Genomic DNA, 5,656 nt, shown 5'->3' on the forward strand with positions numbered 1-5,656 from the left:
AAATTTCAAAATAAAAGCTTGTATCTGGAATAAAATGCTTTAAACAATAGGCTATCTCTCATACTTTTCAAAGTAAAAGCTCACGTCAACTATCATGCAAATGAATAAAATACTTGAAATATATGTTTTTAATATTTAAAAATATGTATATATATCAGTCTCTAAAATGAATAGACAAAATAAAAGATTCCTGATGGGGGACTGGCACAGATGTAGAAGAAAGACATCCCTTTATACGGATATCTGGTGAGGGGAAATTCACATTGTTCACTCAGTTTGGTTCATTTAATACACACTGGACAGTGAGGTATTGGCAGAGGTGGAAAATAAGGAAATAAATTACTTATGTTACTGTATTGAGCAGTTTTGTTGTGTATTTTTCAAGTAGTTTTTAAAATGTACTTGATTTTAAGGTGAAGGATTGTATTTTGCTACATTACAAATCCTATTGTTACTGAGTAAAAAGAAGTTTACTAATGAAAACTGAAAGAAAGAAAAACTTTAAAAATCCCACCGTCTATAACCACGACACCAGACCTGGGCTTTCTTTTTTGTGCCAACGTATGCAGCTTCTTCTTCTCTGGTGGCAAGGCGCAAATAAAAAGAAGTAGAAGAAGTGTAAGGTGTGGGAGGGTCGGACCCATGGATGTATTAAGAGAACGGTCTGACCCCTGTGGGGGCGAGCTGAGACCTGAATGGGAGACATTAACATGGACGGGAATCAGCTGTTATCCCTCAAAACATCAGCTCATGGGAAAGAAAGAGAGGTCGATACAGAGCGCCGAGGTTTTAACCAAACATGGACGCACAACATCACACAACACTACGCCATCTTCTGAAGGGGAGCTTCTAGTTACTTTTCAGGTTTATCCCTTCTTGTCCAATGAAACCACGTATCTCCAGATGTGTGTTGATGTTGAATGTTTGTGATAAACTGAAGTATGATGTCATAAGAGTGTCATAAAAAAGAATAAATCTGTAAAATAAGAAGAAACTAAATGTCAAAGTTCAACTCAGTTCAGTTTATTTAAGAAGAAGACAGATCAAATTAATAAAACAAATGATTATACATGGGATAAAAATCCCAGAATTAGCCAAAAGCTCACAAACCTCCCCCCCCCCTGAACACAATCAGCTGTTCTCATGGCACAGGGAACGTTTCACCAGTAGAAGGAAAAATGGATTCAATACAATTTCAGCAAATTTTGGACGCTAACTTGATGCCATCTGTGAAAAAGCTGAAGTTAAAGAGAGGATGGCTTCTACAAATGGATAATGATCCTAAACACACCTCAAAATCCACAGTGGATTACATCAAGAGGCGTAAACTGAAGGTTTTGCCATGGCCTTCACAATCTCCTGACCTCAACATAATGTAAATCTATGGATAGATCTTAAAGGAGCAGAAATCTCAAAGAACTTGAAGACTTTAGAAAGGATAATTGGGCGAAGATACCTCCAACAAGAATTAAAGACGAAGCGTTTCCAAGCTGTGAACTTGCCAAAAGGGGGGGGGGGGGGGTACAAAGTGTTAACTGTGCAGGGGGCCAAAACTTTTGCAGACGTCATTTTTTATTTTGAAAGTGTAAATGATGGAAATGAAATACAACTTTTTGTGACATATTATACGAATGTCTAATCTGTCATTTGATGCCTTTTGGAGATTTTTCCCATCTTTTTTTTGGATTCTTTATGCACATTAATACATATTTTAACCTGGGGTGCCCAAACCTTCGAACCCCACAGTAGTTATTGTTTTTGTTTTTTCTTGACGCTGCACTTTCATATGTCTCTTTGTAGTTTTGCTTATTTAAAGCTAAAGTACTTCAGACCAGGTCGGCTTCTCTCCGGTGTGTCTGCGCTGGTGGGATTTAAAGCCACTACGATAAGTAAAAGTTTTCCCACATAGATCACAGCTGTACGGTTTCTCTCCGGTGTGAACACATTGGTGGATTACTAGTTTATCCCTCCTTGTAAAGATTTTACCACATAGATCACAGCTGTACAACTTCTCTCCAGTGTGAATGAGCTGGTGAGATCTAAGGTTAGTTCTCTGAGAAAACTCTTTCCCACAGTGTTTACAGCTGTACGGTTTCTCTCCGGTGTGAACACGTCGGTGAGATTTAAGGCTACCAATCTTAGAAAATGTTTTTCCACATAGATCACAGCTGTACGGCTTCTCTCCGGTGTGAATGCGCTGGTGAGATTTAACACCACTACTAGAAGTAAAAGTTTTCCCACATTGATCACACCGGTACGGTTTCTCTCCGGTGTGAACACGTTGGTGGATTACTAGTCTATCCCTCCTTGTAAAGGCTTTACCACATAGATCACAGCAGTACAACTTCTCTCCAGTATGAATGCGCTGGTGAGATTTAAAGCTATTATTATAAGTAAAGATTTTCCCACATTGATCACACCGGTACGGTTTCTCTCAGGTGTGAACACGGCGGTGGACTACTAGACTACCCCTCCTTGTAAAGGTTTTACCACATAGATCACAGCTGTGTAGATTCTCTCCAGTGTGAACTCTCTGATGAATCTTTAAAGTTCGAGATGTTGTGAAGGATTTGTCACAGTGTTGACAGTGGTGACATTTGGGTCCCTCTCCTCTTCTCTGTTTCTATAGCAACATACAGGGGGAGACACAGAGAGAGAGAGAGAGAGAGAGAGAGAGAGAGAGAGTTAGTGAACAACCTTCTTAAACCCTGTTTTGCAGACAATGTACAAATCTATTTGCCTGGGTTGTTGCTAGGGCTGCACAATTAATCGAATTTAATTGCGTTCATGATTTTGACTTCCCACGATCAAATTTGCGTGATGGAGCGATTTATTTTTAAAGCGTTATTTCATAGAACGCTTTTTTTTTTGCATAGCGCATTTACCGCTCCGTATACCACTGTCTGCTCATGAGCCAATCAGAGTAGTTCCCTGCACCGTGCAGCTTAGTTTCTACATGGAGACAGACGCAGAGGACAGAGGGACGGGAGGACAACTCAACAGATAGCAGTCGGTAATACGTCGGTCTCAAGGTTTACCAGTTTACCAGTAAACGCAACATTTTGTCCCGTCTGTTTTTCAGACAACAGCAGTGACCAGTGCTAGTCGGTGCTAGTAGCGTCTGTTAGCTGTTAGCTAGTAGCGTCTGTTAGCTGTTAGCTAGTAGTGTCTGTTAGCTAGTAGCGTCTGTTAGCTGTTAGCTAGTAGCGTCTGTTAGCTGTTAGCTAGTAGCGTCTGTTAGCTGTTAGCTAGTAGCGTCTGTTAGCTGTTAGCTAGTAGCATCTGTTAGCTGTTAGCTCCTCTAGGACGCACTGGTGCTAATGTCCTCGCATCCGCTGCAATGCTGTTTATATGGATATGGATTAATTTTGCGTTACATGACCCATTTTGTCTGTAAAGCCGTGCCTGTGTTGGATCTCTCGTCTTCCGTGACCGTCCTCAAAGCGTCCCGGTCCACACATTTGTCCACAGTTTTAATTTTTTTATTTACACAGCTGTATATTGTTAAGCACAAGAGACAAACCTGGATTAGTACCAGTGTTTCCGCAGGTAACTCTGCTATCGCGGTCGCCACGGCAACAAACACAGTGAATGCAACTAACTTCAGTTGGTAGAGTAACAGCGTGTGAGACGGAGCCTGCTGGACCTGGACCTGGATCAGGACCTGGGCCATAGATGTGCCAGAATATCATAGGTCATAAAAATGCAGCGCAGTCACGATACAGACGTTTCAAACACACGACGCGTGTTTCCGTCATTCGACCCGTGCTGGACCCGTTCATAATGATCAGCGTCCATCGCCCCCCCCCCCCACTCTTTAATCAGTTATTGTTTAAAACAAGTGAAGGAGCTTTCTCAGAGATGCATTTGGAAAAAATATATTCTACGCTATTATTTCAGATAATTTTCATTTCCATGTGTTGCAGCTGTCGTTACAACATACAACTTCAACATAAGAGGAATGTAACATATATGGATGTGAAAGCAGTTATAAACAGCCTATGTGACAAATAATTAGTTTTGGTTAAAATCAAGAAATAATCGTGAGAATAATCACAATATGATCAAATATCGTGATTATCATTTTGGCCACGATCGTGACCGAGCCTTCACCGTCCTTCAGCTCCACTACTATTCGCTGGCTTTCATCTCAAGTTGAGCTTTGACACCTTGACCGTTTTTTTATTTCTACTGTTGGTTGTTGTGTTGGAATGTTCTCTTTGTTTTGTTTTTAGCTCGTAAGATACCTTGGTCAACTAGGGCTGGTTTTAAATGTGCTTATAAATAAAAGTGAACTAAACTGAACCATTGCCTCGCTGTAAAATAAAAAGAAATCCCTGTTTGTGAGAACATTTTTAATTTGTATTTTAGTCTCTCTCTCTCTAACCTTCCACATGGCAGCAGAACACTTCCTGAAGATACCGAGGCAGTAAGACCCATGACAGGTCAGCAGCTACAGAATAGTTTTAACTTCCGTTCTTCACTTCAACAAGTCTGGAAACGGGAAAGGAACGATAAAGGAAAAAGTCTGTTGATATGACAACTGTTATGTGCTGGTCTGAAAATGTATCTGATCTTTGACTCAAACCTGATCCAGACCGAGCCGTGAGCTTGGTGATCCATTGCAGCCCGACTACTAGACATGGATGTTTATGCATGTTCATATCTCAATGTCGAGAGTCATTATATAAAAATCCTAAAAGACATTAGTGAAAGTGTCCTGTGAGCATTCATTAATATTGAGATCAGATTCCTGGTCTCTTCAGTCTGGAGTAACCTCTTTCCTTCACTCACCTCCTCCTTCTTCTCTTGCTCCCTCGCTCCTCTGAGTCTCCCGAGGCCTCCCTGACACCTTTCCTCTTGCCCTCCTCCTCCTCCTCCTCCTCTCCTCCTCCTCCTCCTGGTGTCTCTGCAGGTACTCGGTGATCAGGTCCAGGTCCAGGTGGTCTTGCGGCTCCCATGTGTTCTCCTCACTGGAAAGGTGAGTGCAGACAGAAGAACATCTCCTCACACTTTGTTTTTTAGGAAATACATTCTCACTCTAGCTGCTAGTTTGGATTATTCCTTTTATCTGTTGCGATGGTGATAGGTTATTTGTATATATGTGTGTGTGTGTATATATGTGTGTGTGTGTGTGTGTGTGTGTGTGTGTGTGTATATGGACCAAAATCACCAGTTATTAATATCCTAGACTCCTCCTTACTCTGAGAACCCCTTCCATTTCAGCAGAAACTCTACTCTTCCCTTCACCACTCTGCGGTCCAAAACCTTCTCCACCACATACTCCTCCTCTTCCTCCTTCACTGCTACAGGCTCCTCCTCCTCTTCCTCCTTCACTGCTGCAGGCTCCTCCTCCTCTTCCTCCTTCACTGCTGCAGGCTCCTCCTCCTCTTCCTCCTTCACTGCTGCAGGCTCCTCCTCCTCTTCCTCCTTCACTGCTGCAGGCTCCTCCTCCTCTTCCTCCTTCACTGCTGCAGGCTCCTCCTCCTCCTCTTCCTCCTTCACTGCTACAGGCTCCTCCTCCTCCTCCACTGCTACAGGCTCCTCCTCCTCTTCCTCCTTCACTGCTGCAGGCTGCTCCTCCTCTTCCTCCTTCACTGCTGCAAGCTGCTCCTTCTCCTCTTCCTCCATCTTTCCTGCTCTGGTCTCCAGCTTG

General features: G+C 42.5%; 1 long non-coding RNA gene across 1 annotated transcript; it reads right to left on the bottom strand.

The window, feature by feature from the left end:
• Positions 1–1,001: 1,001 nt before the first annotated feature.
• On the bottom strand, positions 1,002–4,886 carry LOC116677648 (uncharacterized). Its single transcript, XR_004329036.1, has 2 exons — positions 4,795–4,886; positions 1,002–2,623 (listed from the first exon to the last, which is right to left on the bottom strand). It is a non-coding gene; the product is annotated as an uncharacterized LOC116677648 (long non-coding RNA).
• Between the last annotated feature and the right edge of the window lie 770 nt (positions 4,887–5,656).

The sequence above is a fragment of the Etheostoma spectabile genome, unplaced genomic scaffold, assembly GCF_008692095.1.
Source record: "Etheostoma spectabile isolate EspeVRDwgs_2016 unplaced genomic scaffold, UIUC_Espe_1.0 scaffold00005514, whole genome shotgun sequence".
In the NCBI taxonomy this organism is placed as follows: domain Eukaryota; kingdom Metazoa; phylum Chordata; class Actinopteri; order Perciformes; family Percidae; genus Etheostoma; species Etheostoma spectabile.